We start from the raw sequence: 22,080 nt of genomic DNA on the forward strand, positions 1-22,080 counted from the left end.
AGTGAAAGGTTAACCTTCTGTAGTGTGGTAGTGAAAGGTTAACCTTCTGTAGTGTGGTAGTGAAAGGGTTAACCTTCTGTAATGTGGTAGTGAAAGGTTAACCTTCTGTAGTGTGGTAGTGAAAGGGTTAAGCCTCTCATGGATGCACATCGTGTGATGTCATGACCTTCACCACATGGCTAATAATGGCTGCCAATACATTTCTGGGAGGGACTTAGTGGCAAGTGAACCTACATTTAGCAGAGGCATGTTTATCATAGGTGTATTTAGAGGTGGAATATGACTCGGTATTGTAGAGATATTTGTTGAGTTTCTGGTGTTACCGTTTTTGGCTCCGCTTTTCAGTGTATGCTGGGTAGAGATCAAAGTAGGGCTGGGCGATAAAACGATAACGATAACTATCGCGATAAATTATTTCCTCGAAATAAACATGAAACGTGGTCGCAAAGTTTCGATATATCGATTTTCCAAGCTTGGATATGAGCACACGCACTAACAACCAATCAGTGAAGGAGATGGCCGACAGCGGAAGGAGACCCGGAAGTAGACCCGGAGGTAGGACTCAGTAAACAAGGCTGGCTAGGCTAATTAGCTTGCACGGCGCTATTTTACAGTTTACCTGCCGAGTTGGTGTGTGTTTTGAATTCTGAGGGTAACTGTTATAGTAGTGTGGGGTAGGGGTGGACGGTATAAACGGTATACGGTATAAACGGTATTAATTTGCTCTACGGTATGGATTTTGACTATACCGTGTAACCGGTAGAGTAGCTCTAAAATAGTAATGACGTCATGTAACCACAGCGCAACTATTTCAATCGCATTTACCCCTAAAAATAGATAGAATTAGTCATAGATAATAGATATGTGCAAACTGGAAAAAGTTATTTAGGAGGCTTCGCGCAGTGGGCGTGTCAACACGCAATTGTCATTTCATAATAAACACATATCACCGCGGCGCACAGCAAGTTTCAATTTCAGTTCCTGGCATTTTTAACCAGTGGAGAAAGGTAAGAGATGTCCCTATCGTTTTTCTTATATGAATTATTCTACGTTAATAAAACATACCTGGTGATCAACTACAGTTTGCTGTAAACATTATGATATGCGTGTAGTGTTATGATAACGACGGCTGCAGCGGGAGGCAGCCGGGAGGACGGTGGCAGCAGTGGATTTGCGAATAGCATGCAGCTGCAGAGCCGCAGAGCCAGCTGCGCTTTCAGGTCAGGTCCGCTCAACAGCGCCCGCCCACCCAACGGCTGAAAGCTGTGACCAGACCTGAAAGCGCCGCTGGCTCTGCGGCTCTGCAGCTACATATGCTTCTAGCAAAATCCAGCATCCAGCCCGGCTGTTTGCAATGGGAGCAGCACGGACTCGGGACTTATTTTATTTGGAATATAATGACTTTATACGCAAAAGTAGCCTAGTTTTAAGTTAAAATATTATAAATCTACATGCCTTGAGGATGTCATTCTTTATATAGCCTGCCTATCAGGCAAAAAAAATTATTCTAACGGAAACACTGATACCGTGATATATACCGTTACCGTCTATGCTTCAAATTATACCGTGATATAAATTTTAGACCATACCGTCCACCCCTAGTGTGGGGTATACGGTGGACGTCGTTGCAATGTATTGGGGCAGAACAGAGTATTTTATGGTCATATTTAGTACATTGTCATGGAATACACCGCTCGGAAACGAGGCTGGCTAGGCTAATTAGCTTGCACGGCGCTATTTTACAGTTTACCTGCCGAGTTGGTGTGTGTTTTGAATTCTGAGGGTAACTGTTATAGTAGTGTGGGGTATACGGTGGACGTCGTTGCAATGTATTGGGGCGGAACAGAATATTTTATGGTCATATTTAGTACATTGTCATGAGATACTCCGCTTGCTTTGGCTAACTGCTAACGTGCGCGGACTGATGACGACATCAACTCGACTCTCGAGACATTCGCAGCAGCAAAACAAGTATATTAATAGCCCGTCCATCGGCGCCGGGCATAATAAGTTAATTAAACTTGACAGACATTATATCGACGATAATTATCGATATCGAGTTACCGGTATATGAAAATAATTTTATAATTTTATCGCGATAACGTTTTTGGCCATATCGCCCAGCCCTAGATCAAAGTCTGGATTAGGGCTGACCTCGACTAGTCGAATAGTCGACTAATTGATCGAAAGGAGCCATAGTCGACTGCCAACCTTAGTCGAATGCAATGGAATTCTTTCCAAAAGCAAAGAGGCCTAGAAGCGTGGCTAACGCTAATGGCGCGCATACCAGCGAGACTAACTGCCTAAGAAAACGGGCACAGAGGCCTGAAAGAGGATTTCACCTGTCTAATGAACACACTAGACAAATATCAAGATGTATCCATCAGTGGACCAATTGCATGCTTTCGCAGAGGACAATAAGCCTTCAGTCGACTCCTTCAGACCAGGGTTAGAAATTAACGGGGGCTTGGGGCAAAATGCCCTCGAAAATTGACCAATGTCCTCGAAAATCAGTTAAGGGGGGCAAGAAAAGCCCCAGACAGTTTACTAATTATATATATAATTATATGTATATGCTCTACAGTGTGAGCATTTCACTCGTATTTGCCCCTAATAATATGTGTGTGCGAACCGGAAAAATCATTTACTCGCAGTGTGCGAGACGAGATTACAAAACAGCTCCGCATTACACAAGGCGCATAAACGTCCAATCACAGTAGAGTTTCCCTCGGTGGCGCGGCTGATTTCATGCGAGTGAAAGGAAATTAGAACACAGTACGCGCTGGAAAACAAAGTCACGGTACCAGCATAGGCAAGTTATACATGATTCAATATCAGACAACGCAAAACATTCAGCCAGCCATGAAGCCCATTCATTTTTATGTTGAGCAAAAGAGAGACGAGGAGAAAGAGGAATCCGGCGAGGCAGCTAATGTTACTGAGGCAGATAACGTTAGCGAAGTTAGCACACGCACATACACGCACACTGTGGGCCAGCCAGTGACTTTGGTGGTGTGTGCGCACAGATGTGTGTCCTGTTCCTGTTTGCACACGCATATCCACACACACATTGTATGCCATCACTGGGAACGCTCAGAGAGGAAAGGGGGGCTGAGAATATCTGTGTCTATCTGTGTGTGTGTGTCTCGCTATCTCTCCCTCTCCCTCTCTATATCTCTCTCTCCTGAACCTATTTAATTCAAAAGGAAGACATTGATGGACAGTAGAGCAGTATAAATTATAGCTCAGTTGTAGCTGTAACAGAATAATTGTATTAACTATTAATGAACTATTATTCAATAGCGTTTCAATTATAATGAATTAAATAATTGTATAGAGAATTTTCAATGTTCTGTCATCTAATAATATATTCCATTGCCTTTCCTATCTGTATCAAAGTCAAAATGTTAGGGCTGACCTTCGAAGCTTTTTTTGGCAATCGAAGCTTCGGGGCCGAGCTTCGATTTTAATTCGAAACTTCGAGAAAAAAAAATAAAATGTATCTTATGTTGTGGGACTTGTACAGCACTTTCGTAAACGTTGTTGTTTTTAAATGTGCTCTATAAATAAAGTGGGTTGGATTAATTAATTAAGTAGCCCCTTTCGTGACTGACGCATCCAACAAGGTTTCACTCGGCTGTGTGATTTAATTCAAGGTGGATCGCTGTTGTCGTTTGAACAACTTCAGATTTCATGGGAACTACCAATCCCCCAAATCAAGAGTGTTTAAGATGAATGAAGTAAGATTTTGATTATTTGAAATATGGCCTGTGTAGACTAAACTATGCACAGAATTATGTCAGTCTACAAGGTCCGGATTCTACATGGTCCGGCAATGTAGACCTTGTAGACTCCACTACAGACCAATTATCAGTGAATGTTCATGCATTTTTAAGAAGGGCAACTTCCACAAAAAAACAAAGAACTCACCAAAACATCTCAGTAGCACCTTATCTAAATGTTATATTTCATATATGGAGATTCATATTTATTTATGTATTGCATGCATTTCTACATTTTATTTCCTATTTTGTTTATTCATCCCAGTATCTTTCTTTCTTATGTGTGGAATTCTACAAGGTGCGCGCACACACACACACACACCTACACACACACACACACACACACACACACACACACACACACACTTACATTTAGTCATTTAGCTGACGCTTTTATCCAAAGCGACTTACAAGTTCTGTACGACAAGACAGCAAGAAGGGTACAACTCTATCAGCTGAGTAACAATGTTCATCAAAGTGTTGCGTGTTACAGTGTAGGTTAGTTTATTAGGACAAGTGCATGACAGTAAGGTTAGTCACGGTTAGATTTTATTTTTTATTTTTTTATCATTTCAGATAATGGTTGAAGAAGTGAGTCTTTAGTCGACGGCGAAAGATTGGACGGGATTCGGCTGTCCTAACTGGGATGGGTAGTTCACACACACACACACACACACACACACACACACAAATCGAAGTAAAAAAAAAAAATTGAAATTTTTTTTTGAAATGTTTTTATTTTTTTTTAGCTTCGATTTTTTTTTTAATGTTCGAAGCTTGTGCCATCGAATCGAACGTTCGAAGCTTCGAAGCATTTAAGACAGCCCTACAAAATGTTGGTATCATAACAACACTACAAAAGCAGCTTGACAATCGATATCCTTTGTGTCTAGTAGGCATGGGCCAATTTGTGATTTTGGTGGTATGTGCTATGTTTAGCCCTTGAATGAATGAATTAATGAAAACTTTATTTAACAGATTGCAGAATGGGTACAATACAGTACGGCTCAATACACACAATTGTTAAGGGGATGCAGACCAGAGAAAGACATTTTCAATTCATCATAACATATGACATACATGACATACAGATAGACAGTATTCAGTATACCTTCACACTCTATTATCCGTGATAGTCGTTAGATGCTTCATGTAGTATGGGTGATATATTGATCAGAGCAGTTTGTATCGAAAATGATAAACAAAAACGCTGAAACTCACGTCAGTCTCCTCGTACCGTTGGGCGATGAGAGTGGAGCAAACAGATCCCAGTTATGTGATGGGGATCTAGGCGATCCATTTCTGGTTTGTATATTACTAATACACGCCCAAATAATGTAGATTATTGAATTATGGCAAAGATCCATATCCACGGTGTGTGTATTGAGTCCCGGGACGCTAAAATGAGTGGCCGGACGGAATTAGGGGACGGACCGAGCTGCAACGGGCATTTCCGGTTTGGCAACTCGCCGATCAGCCACCAGGTGGCAGTATTGAAGCGTTGCAGAGTTGTGCTGAGTCCATCAGCATCTGACAAGGCTCCATGAGTGGAATATGAATACCATGGCGAAAATATGAAATTATGATCAGAATCACGTCGTACGCCGTTATTGGCAGAATTCGCATGAACTTGAAACCCGTCGTACGACGTTATTGGCGGGAAAAGGGTTAGGGGGGGCAAAAAAAGCCCTGGAAAGAAAATGTTAATTTCTAACCCTGCTTCAGACATTAAGCACCCCCCACAGCCCAAATGGAATGATACAAAAATATCTATGTATTATTATTATTATTATTATTATTGTTTTATTTTTTTGCATTTGGGGGGGTAGTCGACTATCAGCTAATTTTGGCCAATCAAAGTCGATTATACAAATCCTTAGTCGGGGACAGGCCTAGTCTGGATACTGTAGGACTTGGAGTCTATTATATATTTAAACCAGAGACATAGGTACTATTACACAGCAGGCACATGGGGTTCCAGACTTCCAGCACAGGACATTTATGACCTGTCACAACACATTTAACACATTCATGAGCGGTCAACTAAAAACACACTTCAATCAATATCTGAAATTTAAAAAATATTATCAAATGAAAACTAACCTCCATACTGTCTTTTACTATCATGCACTTTGCTACTAAATTATCTCCCTTGCCTATATTACTACTTACTACCGGTATGCTAATGTCTTTACTACTATGCACTCATCACTGCAGCACCCAAGTTTCAGCACTGTTTGATAAACATTGTTACAGAACAGGGCTGTACGCTAAGCTTTTTCACTAGGGGCACACTTGCCCCTAAATGAGAAATTTAGGGGCAAAGAATATTTTTTAGGGGCACATTTTTAAATAACTATTTTACCATTATAGTAGGGCTGGGCGATATGGCCTCTAAATGATATCGCGATATTTTTTGGCCATATCATTCACGATACACGATATATATCGCAATATTTTGACATTTCCTATAAAGCACTTAAAAATGCTTGATTTAACCCTTTGATGCATACAGTCACGCCAATATGATGATTATAATAAGTCCCTGCAACATATGTTTGCATTATTAAACCATGAAGATGCTTTAAAAAATAATTTAATTAATGTACTAAGAGTAGTCTACTGACACACTAATAAAAGATTTATTTACATCTAAGACCATTTATATAAAAACTTTTGGGTGCCTTTTTTTTGCACAGTACTGTGTTTTCTATCCACTTTAGCCAAACACACACATATATATATATATATTAGAGCTGGGCCGTTAACGGCGTTAACGTGCTGCGTTAACGCTATACTAGTATCGCGCGATAATATAATTAACGCATTAATCTAAAAAAAAAAAAAAAAAAAAAAAGATTTAAATTTCTTTTTTTTTTACCTTTATTTACCCAGGGTAGGTTCGCTGAGCACAGATGCTCTTTTTCAGGAATGCCCTGCTTCACATTCACACAGTTCCATTCACACCTGGGAGCTGCCCAGTACAACCACAGTTGACACCATTGGCCACTGAGCAACTCCACTGGAGCAGTTGATTCAAGCCATGTCACATACCGTAATTCCTCTAATAGTAACCGGGTCTCAAATACAAGCCGGGTCTCTATTAATGGCCGGGTGCGCTCTTGAGCTAAGCAATTATAAGCCGGCCTCCTAATACAAGCCGGGTTACTAATATACTGAGCTGCATACTGAGCTAGTTACTTGATTTCACTTTGAAAACGTTGAAATGACCAGTGACCAATTGCACTGTTTACTATTTCATACAGTACTTGGTTTCAATAAATGAACCCAGTACATTTTACTGGGTTCAAACTGACACAAAATGTTGATTTAATCATTATGATCCGTTTGAAAATTTGAAATATAGGCCTCCCTCTTATACAGGCCTCCTCCTAATACAAGCCTGGTACCCGCTACAGTTGAAACAAATACAAGCCGGGGTTACTATTAGAGGAATTACGGTAGTTCAAGTTTGAAATGATTCTTCTGTTTTGCTCCTGAGAGTGTGCTAGATACTGTACTGTACTGGTAATATTATTTATTTGTGTTAACTTCTGAATAAAACAACTTATTAAACACAAGTACATCTTATTGAACATTATTTTGATATTTCATTACCAATTATCAAAGCAAAACAGCTTTTTCAAACAGTCTGTAATGCATTTTGGAAATGGGAGATGGGCTCATGGTGTAATGGGCCACCTGGCCTGAGAAACATAAGGAGGAAAGAAAAAGTAAGTACTTACTTCTGGTCATTATTTGGGTAGAACACACATATTTTGAATGCTTCGGCAGGTTTTTTTTTTATTTTTTTTTGCCATTTTAATCTAGATTAAATCCAGGATTGCAGATAGATTAATCTAGATTAAAAAAATGTATCTATGCCCACCTCTAATATATATATACACACACACTACTGTGAGAAAATAATAATCACACACACAAAGGGATAATGGCTTATACAGGGCAGTACAGTGCGATATATATGTCGCACGTGCGACACTGACGTCAGTCTGTGCGATGAAAGGATTGACTTCAATAGCACTGGTGCGATGGCCCGCTATCCACTTGGTACTTGTAGTCTTGTGCGATTAAATACAATGTCCCTTCTGCGTAAAACTCCATATATCAAACACCAAATCCCATAATCCCTAGCGAACAATATCCCTGCGAGTTGCGAGCAGTGACTCATATCCGCTCGGCTCAGCTCACAACACAGCAGGTGACTGCAGGACTCGTCTCAGCAGCGTTTGGAACGCGGACATTGAAACAGAGCTAGTAGATAGTGTTGTCGCGACCCAAAACAAATCCCTGCTGTTTTATTCGGCAACAGGTCAAATGCATATAACATGCTTTGCAATCCTCGCGTCATAAAGTCCGAAATTAACGTTACGTTAGCATGAGCTAACAACAAGCTGTTCATAGCCATATTTATATAGAGAGAACAGCAGACAGGCAGATAGAGTGAGGAGGAGGGGGCAGACATTCTCCCTTCTGTGTGTGTGTGCGCGTTTGGAAAGATCACATGAAGTCAGACGAGTATATTATATTGATAGTAAATGTACTGAGGGTGGACATATAATGTTGATATTTAAACATAAAAAATACAATACAAAATAAATGTATTCATGATCATGCAACATAACGCTGCTGTCGGGACAAAACCTCATAACTCCATTTTTTGAATTTTTTTATTTATTATATAAATCAACTCCGTAGATCATCCTCCATATGTGTGTGTGGGTTTTACAAAGTTTAAACAATGGGAAAGCATTAAACCGATCATCTGTCTAAACCTCCTAACTCTATTCACCCTCAAATCTGTGTTAGTTTTTTTCATCTGCTGAAAAGTTGGGTTTTTGGAGTTATGAGGTTTTGTCCCGACAGCAGCGATAAAATGGTTGCGTGTTGCGAGTTCCAAAACATTTAACTTAAAGTTTAAAGCTCAATATATCAAAACGTGGCATTTACAGTTTTTCCTTTAAAAGTCTGGAAGAGGTCAAAAATAAAAATGTCAAATGATATTTCCGTTGCCTTTTTTGAGTTGATCTAAATGTTACTGATTGTGTTAAATGGGCTTATGTTATGATATCGTCTCATATCGATTGCAGGCACCTGCATCGTATCATATCGTGGCATATATCAGCAAATATCGTATTGTTGTCCAAAGAATCTATATCGTATCGTATCGTGATGAAACTGGTGATTCCCACCCCTAGTAGAGTCCATACACCCAACACCAAATCCCATAATTCCTTACACGTAGCGTGTCTGGCTGTGTGACGTCAACTTGTCAGCATAAAATGACAGCCAAACATGGCACTGCAACTAAATAACACAAATACAATAGGCACATTTGTGACTGTTACAAATATAACACATTTTATACTTGTGCTACAAGATTTTGGCCTGTGCTACAAAACGATCAACCTCTGTAGCACCAGTGCTATGTGCAAAAAAAGTTAACGTACAGCCCTGGCTTATAGCAGACTTAATGATTTTAGAATATTTCAGATAATGAAATTAAATGTTTATATCATCAACTATCCAGTTAGTATTTATACTGTCTGTAACGTTTGGCTACTTTAAATCATTGAATGTAGAGAGAGCTGTACTGTATTGTACCCATTCTGCAATCTGTTAATAAAGTTTTCAATCAATCAGAGCGAGAGAGAGAGAGAGAGAGAGAGGGGGGGCGAGAACGAATGAGAGCCAGCCCCCCCCCCCCCCCCCCCGGGTTTTGTTCTAGTTTCGCGTTTTGATCGTCTAAGCTGCCGTAGGTGATGACGTCACACTCGAATGTAAACAGGAAGCGTTTAACAGACGGAGATGGAAAGTGGATGATATACAGTAACAGAAACGAATAACCAATAAATATGAAGTTATGTTTAAACTTCTGTTGTCAAGCGTTGTCAATATAACTCACCCCCTTTCCTCCCGAATGGAACTAGTGTTGTGGAGTCCGCTTTGACTGGTGTCCAGGGTTAGCAGCAGCTAACGCTAGTTAGCTTAGCATAATCCTAATGGGTACCGTGGATAGCAGCTAACGTTAGCCCATTGCTCGTGTCAATCAAATTGCATGGTATTAAAGGTCCGCGCTGGTCTGTCTAATGAAATTACAACCGCAACATTATGCCCGGGTTGTAGGCTAATGTTTTATCCAATTTGTATGGATTAATTTAGGAGTGAAATGTGAATGAAGGGTTGCAATCACTACTCGCAAGCTTGCCCCCAGATGATATTTTCCACTCGCACCGGCCAGATTAGGGGGCAATTTGCGACGAGATGCTCGCAGTGTACAGCCCTCTGTAAGAGTTGTACCCTTCCTGCTGACATGACAGAACTTGTAAGTCGCTTTGGATAAAAGTGTCAGCTAAATGACTAAATGTAAATGTTATATTATAATGTTATATTCCCTCTGCTGGCGCCTGCCACTCTAAGAATCTATTCTGGTCGCTTCTTTCGCATCCTTGTCCCCTTCTTTTCCTGACTTCCTTAAAGTGACTTCCTTAAACAAACCCTCTGAACTTTGGAAATGACTCAACAACCAACTAGGCTGCAGTAAAAAACTAAAAACCAGATTTACAAACATCAACATAAAGACAGAAAACACACTCATCACAGACAAGCTGGATGTGGCCAATACTTAAACATTTTCTTTACAAACATACCCACAACACTGGTTAATAAACGACCCTCCCACTCAGGGCATTTTGGGGTAGAACACATCGTAGCCTTCTACAAAAATCTAGGGGTAAGCACAGACGACTTCAAACTCGAAATGGTAACAACAGATGAGGTGCTCAAAAAAACTGAGCGCCCTCCAACCTAACAAGGCCACTGGCCATGACAATATCCTCTCCAAATTCCTCAGAGACTCAGGAGCCGTCATAACCCCAGTCATCACACACATAATAAACCTCTCCATAAAACAGGGATACGTCCCCAAAGACATCAAAATTGCGAGAGTGACTCCCCTGCACAAAAAAGGCAGCAAATTAGACCCAGGCAACTACCGCCCTGTGTCCATTCTTACCTCCATCTCGAAAGTCATGGAAAAAATAGTCTACGAACAGGTCAAAAAGTACCTTGCAGAGCAAAAAAAGCGAATCTACTAATTCCAATCTGGCTTCAGAACATCCCCCTCCACTGACACATGCCTTCTCTATTTGAATGACCACATCAAACAAGAGGTGGACGCGGGCAAATACTGCGGCATGGTCATTGGTCATGCTGGACCTCCAAAAGGCTTTCGACACTGTCAATCACTCCATTCTGATTGACAAGCTAAAAGCAATTGGTTTTGATAGTTCATCAGTGAGCTGGATGCAACCCTACCTGGAGGGGAGAGAACAGATGGTGGCGGTAAACGGTACACTATTCCCCCCATCCCAGTGAGCTGTGGTGTTCCACAAGGAAGCATACTAGGACCGTTACTGTTCCTAATTTATGCAAATGACATGTCATCGGGCGCCCAAGTGGCGCACCGCATACAGCACTCCGGTGCAACACGGCCGACCCGGGTTCGACTCCCGGACCCGGTGATCTTTGCCGAATGTCTTCCCCGGTCTGGCTCCCATTCCTCCTCTCTCTCTCTCTACCGGACTGCCCGGTAGCAAAAATCAATAAAAACCTACAAAAACATAACTTGTCCGGAAGGACAAGTAACATTTAAAAATGACATGTCATCTTGTGACTGCAACTTGTTCCTGTTCGCGGACGACTGCTGGTCTCTGACAGGGACAAGTTGCAGGTTGAAAAAGCCTTCAGCTCTAAACTCGGCAGAATCTGCACCTGGCTCACTGATAACAAACTATCATTACACCTGGGTAAAACAGAGTCCATTCTCTTCGGATCAAATAACAAACTCAGCAAGGCCGACGGTAGAGCCATATGAAATCCGTTTTATTATTTTCCAAATTCCATTTAATTTTTTCCCAAATTCCGTTTTTTCCGTTTTAATATTTCAGAATTCTGTATTTTGCTTTTTATGCTCATTTTACCATCAGAAATAGTGTCTAATAAGTGGGAATGAATAAATGTCTACAATTGAATATGATATAACAGTCCATTTAATGTTTTTAAGTGCTGCAACTCAGAAATACAGTTACATTTTACACAATACTTTTCAAATAATATTGTGACAAAATAAAAATACACATTTCAAGTGTAAACAATGGATACAGCTAGCTACTACTGACATTATCACAATGTCAGTAGCCTAGCTAGATCTATTTTATTGTGATGAAATATAGTAATGCATAATTTAGGCACCTTTAGTTTAGTTTATTTCGTTTATAAAGGACAGTGTATAATGACAATCGTTTGCATTAAACAAATGGATTGCACCAGATTTAGCAAGAAGCTATCATTTCCATCTATAGTCCTATGTACTGTAAAACGTTTCATAGCTATTTAAGTTTATTTCGATTATAAAGGGCAGTGTATAATGACTCGTTTGCATTAAACAAATGGATGGGTGCACTAGATTTAGCAAGAAGCGATCATGTCCTAACGTCTATATGAATTGAAAATGGGGGACCCTGATGGAAACAAGACAAACGTCTTTCTCAGGTCTGCATCCCCTTAACAATTGTATGTATTGAGCCGTACTGTATTGTACCCATTCTGCAATCTGTTAAATAAAGTTTTCATTCATTCATTCATAGCTATTTAATCACAATAGTGTCGCAAGTGTTTTTGCGGGTCCAGTCCACGGAACGTTGACAGAATTAGCAAAACACCTTATCGCCGGAGGCATAAAAGTCATTAGGATACTGCTCTGCTCTGAATTGAGGGCTTATTGGGGAATTTATTAGCTTCTTGACGATGTAAACACCGAAGCAGCGAGACGCTTGGGAGACTGCCTGTGTTGTGTGTAACCCGCTCTAGCGTCCGCCTCCCCGGTCGCGTGTGCACCAAGCGTTCCACCCAAAAACGGAATTTCAGTCCAGATTAGGCCAAATTCTGCAATATTCCACGTTTTGCAGTTGATTCCATTTTTATTGGTCAATTCCGCGATTCCGTCCGCGATTCCGTGAACGCGGATTTCATATGGCTCTAGCCGACGGCTTCTCAGTTACAGTGGGTGACAATTTTGTCACAAGGAAAGATGAAATTACATACCTAGGTTCCATCCAGGGGAGGAAATTAGGCCACTTTACTCGCCAAATGCGAGTATTTTTTACGTTTGGCGAGTGATTCATGAAGACCACTCGCCAGTCTGGCGAGTTGACAGTGCCACGAGAGCACTGCACAAGACCCGCGGACATATATAATGTTTAATAAAAGTTCCCGCAGTACTGGCCAACCCGCGGACATATATAATGTTTAATAAAAGTTCCCGCAGTACTGGCCAAACGACCGCGGACATATATAATGTTTAATAAAAGTTCCCGCAGTACTGGCCAACCCGCGGACATATATAATGTTTAATAAAAGTTCCCGCAGTACTGGCCAACCCGCGGACATATATAATGTTTAATAAAAGTTCCCGCAGTACTGGCCAACCCGCGGACATATATAATGTTTAATAAAAGTTCCCGCAGTACTGGCCAACCCGCGGACATATATAATGTTTAATAAAAGTTCCTGCAGTACTGGCCAACCCGCGGAAATATAGAATGTTGAATAAAAGTCCCGTGGTACTGGCCATCAGTCAAGGAAGCACTCGCAAACAGATAACGTTAAACACAGAAGATGGAAAACAGACAGACTGAGCAACGGGGAACTGCATCCAACCCTAGTACAACTCTCGAGTCCAAGGCAAGGACACATTTAAATTACAGAGGTGTATGTTAGTCTATTGCGCACCGGACTACGACGTAAGGTTAGACATTTTATTTCATGCTCAAAAGCCCCTGGCTTGCACATCGCAGTCACGAAAGGGGCTAGCTCAACCAGTGCACAACAGCAGACCAACCCAACTGACGATACCACAACACTGACGGTATTTCACAGCACTGTCGTAAGGCCACCGTGCCGTCTTAAAGGCACAGTGAACACTCGGATGCATACACAACATTGACGTGGCTTGACAACCGAGGTTCAAAGTTAACTTGATTGACTGATTGAAAACTTTATTAACAGATTGCAGAATGGGTACAATACAGTACGGCTCAATACACACAATTGTTAAGGGGATGCAGACCAGAGAAAGACTTTGGTCTTGTTTACATCAGGGTCCCCCATTTTCAATTCATCATAACATATGACATACACGACATACAGATAGACAGTACTGCTACATCTATACATTTCACATCTATCTATCTATACACTTCACAACATACTTCGGTTTTTTTCTTTCACTGCCCAACCCAGTCCAACCCAGCATCTTTCACTGCCCAGTTCAGCCCAACCCAGTCCAGAATAGATCCCTCTTTCGTGTTAATATGTGTTATGCTAATATTGTGAAGAGTAGAGACTGTTATTAATGTTTTATGCTAATAAATATTTTAAATAGTAGAGACACGGTGTGATTATTACTATGATTGAAAATCAATTTAGACGAAGACATACAAAGAAGTAATTATCACAATTAGCGATTTTTTTTGGCTGGTAAAAAATCAGTTTGTCTGGTAAAAAAAATCAGATACTCGCCAGTTGGCTGGTAAGCCAAAAAGTTAGTTTCCTCCCCTGGTTCCATCCTATAGGCAAATCTTTCCTGTGACAAAATGGCATCAAATGTAATAAAAAATTCAACCAACAAACAAGATTCTTGTACAGGATCTCCTCTCTGATAAACAAGAATACCCTGAAGACTAACAGGAGCACTCATTCAAGGGTACTACGACTATGCTTGCACCTCATGGTACCAAAGCACCTCAAAGGCCCTAAAAACAAGACTACAAACATTTTAAAACAAACTGGTCAGACTACTGCTTGACCTTACTCCTAAAACCCAGTTCACCCCTGCCCACTTTGAAAACCTAGGATGGCTTAGAGTAGACAACAGAGTACAGCAACTTGCAATGGGCCTGGTCTACAAGATACACTACACCACTAAGGTACCCATACCCATGTAGGCAGTGATGCAGTGGTGGTCCCACTCGGTACCACGCCGTCCTAGCAGTTTTTTCTGAGCAGAAGTATGCGCAGTTTGCGCACACAAAAATGCGTTCACAATTTTCACTGGACTTGTCGCGCCGTGCGCCAAGTACCCGGCACTTATCTAACACTTTGCATAATAATAGGATACCGATAGCATAGAGAAGAGCCAAACCAAAATGCAAGCCCTGTGGGGGTTTGCTTGATCTGTGGAACCTCTCACTATGTGACAAATGGTCCCGACTGGAAGGATGGGGCATTAAGTTGTGCTTCAGAAGGAAACGGTCCTTCTGTAAACTAAGTTACATTGTTAATTTAGTTTGTATTTACTTTTCTAGTTTAAGTTAATTCAATTAAAGAAATTGTAACTACAATTACATTTAAAACATTGTTTGTTTTTCAACCATATCTGTTGACAATATAATTTCTTTATATATTGAAGGCTACATCCTGCTACCTTTTTCAGCTTCTCTATTTCAAGGCAATATTTACAAAAACTAAACTAAAACTAGTAATTTCCTATACAAACATGTTTCCTACTATTTATGCATAATAATCATCTGTTCTGTGCGCATGCGAGGGAACATGTATGGGCGTGCGCGGGAGCACGCGTGCACGTGGCGTCCAGGCAGTTCTGATATTACGACTGCACCCCTGCATGTAGGCTACATGTCTACATACTTCCCAAAGGTCAGTGAATACCACGACCACAACACCAGAGGGAGCTCCACAAATCATGTTAAACTCAGATTCGGCTCAAACAAGGGACTAAACACTTTTAACACACCCACCCACCCACCCTACCCCCTCCAATGTACACTTTCTTCCCCCTCGAATGTATATATTTTATTTTATGATCTGTCTCTTAAACACTACTGTATATTTGTAAATCGTGTATGTCATAAATGTCTGGATGTAACAGTACTGTATGTCGTATATGTCATAAATGTCATGATGAATTGAAATTGGGGGACCCTGATGTAAACAAGACGAAAGTCTTTTTCTGGTCTGCATCCCCTTAACAATTGTATGTATTGAGCTGTACTGTACTATACCCATTCTGCAATCTGTTAATAAAGTTTTCATTCAATCAATCAATCAAGAATGGGTACAATACAGTACAGCTCAATACACACAATTGTTAAGGGAATGCAGACCAGAGAAAGACTTTCAGGGTCCCCCATTTTCAATTCATCAAGACATTTATGACATATACAGATATACAGTACTGTTTCATCAAGACATTTATGCATTAATAGTACAGCAGCCATTACTCTTGTCAACACAATGACAACATAGTTAGTTACTTGTGCAACCGGTTGCTCTGCGATTCCCATAAAGTTAACCCACAAGCAGTTAGAGTATGGTAGAAAAACCACTAAAGATGATACATTAATATAATGAGAACAATACAACAAGATTACATTATACTATTAGCTATGCACATTCGTTAGTGTTCTTCTAACCTTTTGTCTTGCTGAGCCTCTGGGTCACTTTCTACTGAGAGACAGGCGCAGCTGCAGACAGTGGTGTGTGGCAGAACAACAACACTGCCAAGCCTACAGACAGACAAGCGTCAACTCTCGATACCAGACACAGACACAGGCCGACTTTACTTCCTCAGAAAAAAAGCAACAAGGGGATTTGAAACTAGATAGACTATGCTATATCTGTGTGGATATTGAAGAACTGATCAACAACATGCATAATAATAACACGCGCGACTCACATTTCACTTTCAGTTTCGCCAACACACAGTGCAATCTTCTTCTTCTAATAGATTTACGACAGTCTGGGCAAGGTGCATTACTGCCCTCTACCGGACAGACACGTGCAGTATCTACTCCATGTGAACAAAATGCCCTGACGCAAATGAATGAATGAATCAAGATTAATCAAGAATGAATGAATGATAGAATGAAAACTTTATTTAACAGATTGCAGAATGGGTACAATACAGTACGGCTCAATACACACAATTGTTATCCTCCAGTATATTCAGACATCTACTACAGACATCCTATACGATGAATTGAAAATGGGGGACCCTGATGTAAACAAGACGAAAGTCTTTCTCTGGTCTGCATCCCCTTAACAATTGTATGTATTGAGCTGTACTGTACTGTACCCATTCTGCAATCTGTTAATAAAGTTTTCATTCATTCATTCATTCATTACATCTCTCCTTCTCCCAGGAATAAACCTAACATCCTCAAGTATATGTTGAAATACTCTAAAGAGAACCCTAATGATGTAACATTACATAACATTCCTGCACAGATAATACAGGTAAGGAGGTGAAGCACTCCTTTTTTTTCTCTTTTTTTTTTTTTTTTTTTATTGAACGTAGTCCTTGAGCCATTCTGGCGGCTTTATCTGCCGTCTTGGAACGTCTCTCACTTTAGTCTCTGTACTCTCTCAAGTCAAGTCAAGTCAAGTCAAGAGTTTTAATTGTCACGGCATACAGGTATACAATGAAATCTCTCTCTCTAGTCAGGGCGCTTGGTGCTATTTCCTCCTCCGTTGTTTGCTCCTCCTGTGGAGTCGGTGTCTCTTGTGGCTCAGGGAGAGCTTGCAGATGAGCCCTGTTCCTCCTCACCACCTCTTCTCCTGCCCGGACCACATAGGAGCGTGGCGTGTCAGCCTTCCTCCGTAGCTGGCCGTTTTGAGGTGGAGATCCACACCGATTGACCCGGTCTCAGTTCCGGCCTCTGTGTGGCCCGGTGTCTCTCATTAAAGTTCTGTGTCTGTCTCAGTTTCAGTTGGTAGTCCTTTTCCTGAAAGGCCTTCGTTTTGGGCCATTGTGGTTTCAGGTGGGCCGGCGCCTGTGGCAGTGGGGAGCGGAGCTTCCTGCCCATCAGGAGCTCAGCAGGTGATGGTCCATGCTGCAATGGTGTGACTCTGTACGCTAACAGTGCCCTGTGTGGGTCTTCATTCTTACTCAACAGCGACTTAGCCGTCTTGACAGCCCTCTCTGCCTCTCCATTGCTCTGGGCAAAGTACGGGCTACTTGTCACATGAGCAAAGTCATAATCTGTGGCAAAGGCGGCAAACTCCGCTGATGCAAACTGTGGACCATTATCACTCCGCAGGACCTCTGGGACCCCGTGTCTGGAGTACATGGCCTTTAACGCCTCGATCACTCCTTTAGTTGTGGTAATGGGGGTTTTCTCTATTTCAATGTACCTTGAATAGTAGTCTACTGCTAACAGGTAGGTGGTGCCCTTTAGATAAAACATATCCACCCCTACCTTTTGCCACGGCCGCTGAGGCAATGCCGATGGCATCATTGGCTCTGGATGCCGTGTCTGACTCTTCACACATGTTTCACACTGTGTTACTACCTTAGCGATCTGACTACTTAAGCCCATCCACCACACTGACTGCTCTGCTCTCGCTCTGCACTTAGATATCCCCATGTGTCCCTCATGTAAATGTAAATGTGCCAGCATTTCTGTTTGCAAAGTCTCTGGTACTACTATCCTCCGTCCTTTCATTAAAAGGCCTCCTGCACAGTATAGCTCACTCTGGTAGATCCAGTAGGGCTTTAGCTGCTGTGGCAGTTCCTCCTGTCTTGGCCACCCCTTTTTGCACTGCTGTATAAGCTGTCTGCAGACAGAGTCCCTTTGCTGTTCCTCAGCAATCTGTTGCAGCTTTGCCTTAGACGCTGGTAGGCCCTGTTGTACTGCCTCAACAAACACCTGTGCTTCTCCTTCCAGCTCTCTTTCCTCCTCTGTCAGTGTGCGCACGATTGGGGCCCTTGATAATGCATCTGCCGTTATCAACGCTTTCCCTGGGACATATACTATGTGGTATGTATATCTCAGTAGTCTAAGCCTAAAGCGCTGGATTCTTGGGGGTAAGTCATCTAGTGCCTTCGTACCTAACAGAGCCAACAGTGGCTTGTGGTCGGTCTCTATGGTAAATTGAAGGCCTATTATATACGAGCTGAGCCTTTCGCATGCCCATGTTACTGCCAGCGCCTCCTTCTCCACCTTGGCATATCTCTGCTCTGTGTCAGAGAGACTGCGTGAGATATAGGCTATTGGGCGCCACTCCTTGTTGTCCTGCATTTGGGTGAGGACTGCTCCCACTCCAAAAGATGATGCATCTGTGTTGAGCACCGGTCGTAAACCGAGGTCAGATTGATTATCCCATAACTCTTTAGTCCGAATCCCAGCTTCAAGCAGCGTCCCGCGAAGCGTGAGACCTCTAGGACTCAATTTGTCTATAACGTTCAGGGCTTAAACTCAGCAGACCTCGGCTCACACACAGGAACCCCCCGTCCCCTCCAGTAATACAGTTGATTAAATGGAGTTGCGGGGTATAATTTTTATTCTATTTGCACTGGGAAGGACTCTCTTTACTTATATGAGGTCCATTTTCCCTATCCTATGTACACGTATTATCATTATATGGCTTTACTTGATAATCCCATTATACAGAATTCACCTTTAGTCCTTAATGCATAATCATAAGTCTCCTTTTACTCCGTAGGGATAAAGCCTATAGTCATAGTTATATCCCCATTATACAGAATGCACCTTTAGTCCTTAATGCATAATCATAAGTCTCCTTTTACTCCGTAGGGATAAAGCCTATAGTTATAGTTATATCCCCATTATACCGAATGCACCTTTAGTCCTTAATGCATAATCATAAGTCTCCTTTTACTCCGTAGGGATAAAGCCTATAGTTATAGTTATATCCCCATTATAGCTAGGGATAAAGCCACTTACACATCTTATCACTATATGGCATTACTTGATAAAACCAGGCTTGCCGAACCCACCTTTCTCCTCCTCCTCCGTCTGGGGAAAAAGTTCTTTTTTATATCATATATTAGGCACAATACAGGCACATTGGTGCACATTATCATTATTATTATTATTATTATTATTATTACTGGTAAAGTTACAATGCAAAAATACATCTCCATCCTTACCCGTCTTTTTGGGAAAAATAGAAGCAAAACGTGGTTTCCAAAAGAGGATTGTTTTTATTTTTTAACAGTAGAAAATTACATTTAAGGGTTCAGTTTCATTTATAAAAGTACACAGGTTTTTCAGCTTACTATATATCAGGTGTCAGTCCTCTCCTCAAAATCTCTCAAAAAAGTCTGGCTCTTGCCTCCGCAACAGTCTCTTTTATTTGACATTATACCATATTCCTGATTGGTCGAAGAACATTGATGTCACAGGATCGTCATTTAGTTTAGCAAACCAACATACAGTACATAATTCGTTATGAACTCCTCCTTCTTTGAAATATGATATTTCTGTTACTGTTATCTAACAGTAACAGAAAGTCCCTTTTCCCTTCAAAACGTACAACGGCTTTGTCTGGGGGAACCACGTGACTGGGGCCCTTCATAGGATCTTCTTAAAGAATCCCTCCAGACAAATCCCTCCTTTTTTAAACATAATTCTTTTAGTATTTTTCTTTACTGACAGTCAATTATAAGCATGCCATTTTGAAAACTCTTACTGTACACATTTTAAACATTTAATTGTTATATAGTTTCTTTTCTTTCTTTAAGATCTCCCCACTAGTTCCCGGACTCTGTCTTTCAACCCTCAACCCTTAATCCCCTGGTCGTCTGAAAGGGTTAAGCTCTTACAGCTCTCTCTCTCCCATCTTCCAGAGGCCCACATTCCTCAGGGTTCCTCCCTTCTCACAGACACCCGGGACCTTGTCTGCAGATATTAAAGGCTCATTTCCATTTTTTATAAGTAGAGCCAGCTATCCTCCAGAGTTCAGTTTAAAGATTATACTGGTCACATAGGAACGACTCAGGATGTCATTGTCCAAAAGTGTCGCTTGTTTTGTGACACTTCTCACCCACTCTGCCATCCTGTGAGGTCTTTGTCCATTGTTAATTGAATAATTGAAAAATAAAGCATATGATTACATGTGAAAAATAGGTATATAGGGCTGTATTGGAACGACTCAGGATGTCTATTTCAAAATGTGTCATTTGTTTTGTGACACTTTACACCCACTCTGCCATCCTGTGAGGTCTTTGTCCATTGTCAATTGAATAATTGAAAAAATGAAGCATATGATTACATGTGAAAAATAGGTAAATAGGGCTATATTGTTACATAAACAACAAAAAAAAATTCAAAATAGAAATCACTGTTCTTCTTTAGAGAACAGGGCTTTTGCTTTTAAAAATAGTAATCACTGTTCTTTCTCAGAGAACAGGGCTCTTGCTTCTTTTTTGATTATATTTCTACCAACATTTTTATGTCATTGGTAAGGTGATTTTGATGACTTTCGTGCTTTCTTCGGCCTCTCGTAGTCCGCCCAGCCTCTGGAAGATGGTGGCGATGTACTTGTACCGGGGACTTCTTGTCTTGACCCCCCGGATCGAGAGGCCAGGGATCTTGGGTCTGGCAGGCCTTGACCTTTTTCACCTCCCCTGACTTCTTGACCGACCACACTACTGTGCTCGGTGGAGGGCAGGACAGGATAAATCTTCGGATCCCTCCGCGCATAACGGATTCCAGATTGAACTTTGATGTTGGACGTGCTCATCTTAGGGTAAAAGATCAAATCCATTCTATAATATTCGCAGCTGTTTCCCCAGCTCTTGACGGTCGCCCATGTCTTGCCGAAATTTGTGTCACCCTCTCGGGTAACCATGTAGATCTTCACCCAGGCCGGGAGGATACCGGCCCAGTTACCTCCCACCAGAACATGGGCGACACTGGATCTCTCTTCTGACGCAGCGTCCAAGTAGAAGAAGTCCTCGTACTGCATCCTGGTGAAAGGGTCAGAATAAGGTCTTCTCCCGGGTTTTATTCCCACTATGTCAGGCCAACTGGCAGGGGACTTAAGTTCTTCATTTGTCATCATTCTGCCAGTTCCTGTATATAACTGAGATCGTTGGCCGTCATCTACAACGTCCCATTTCCCTCTCTGGAGCGTTATTTTCTTCATCCAGGTTACTCCTAGGCCCAGAGACAATTTATCCTCCGGTGTTGTCATCGCAGTTGCTGTCTGTCCCTGGTCAGGCATTTTTGGTGAAACCAGACTTGGTGATGATGACACGAGGGCCGCTCTCAATCTATCAAGGGGGTCTTGATCCAAAATACTCAATACGCTATCACCATGTAACATAAGTTCGTCTGAGATGGTATATCCCTTAACCGCCATTCTCCGGTGGTGTCTGTTCGTTCCAGCGTTTACATACGACGTAGTAGATTTATTGTAATAATGACCCCTATTATCACAATGCAGGGGA

General features: G+C 41.5%; 1 protein-coding gene across 1 annotated transcript in view; it reads right to left on the minus strand.

The window, feature by feature from the left end:
• Window positions 1-16,558, minus strand: part of tlr3 (toll-like receptor 3) — a 30,733-nt gene extending 14,175 nt beyond the window's left edge. The window contains exon 1 of the mRNA XM_084318580.1: window positions 16,298-16,558. The gene's annotated coding sequence lies outside the window, so the exon portion shown is untranslated. The remainder of the gene's footprint in view (window positions 1-16,297) is intronic.
• Window positions 16,559-22,080: the final 5,522 nt, after the last annotated feature.

Source organism: Notolepis coatsorum (assembly GCF_963971535.1).
Source record: "Notolepis coatsorum genome assembly, chromosome: 7".
NCBI classification, from domain to species: Eukaryota; Metazoa; Chordata; class Actinopteri; order Aulopiformes; family Paralepididae; genus Notolepis; species Notolepis coatsorum.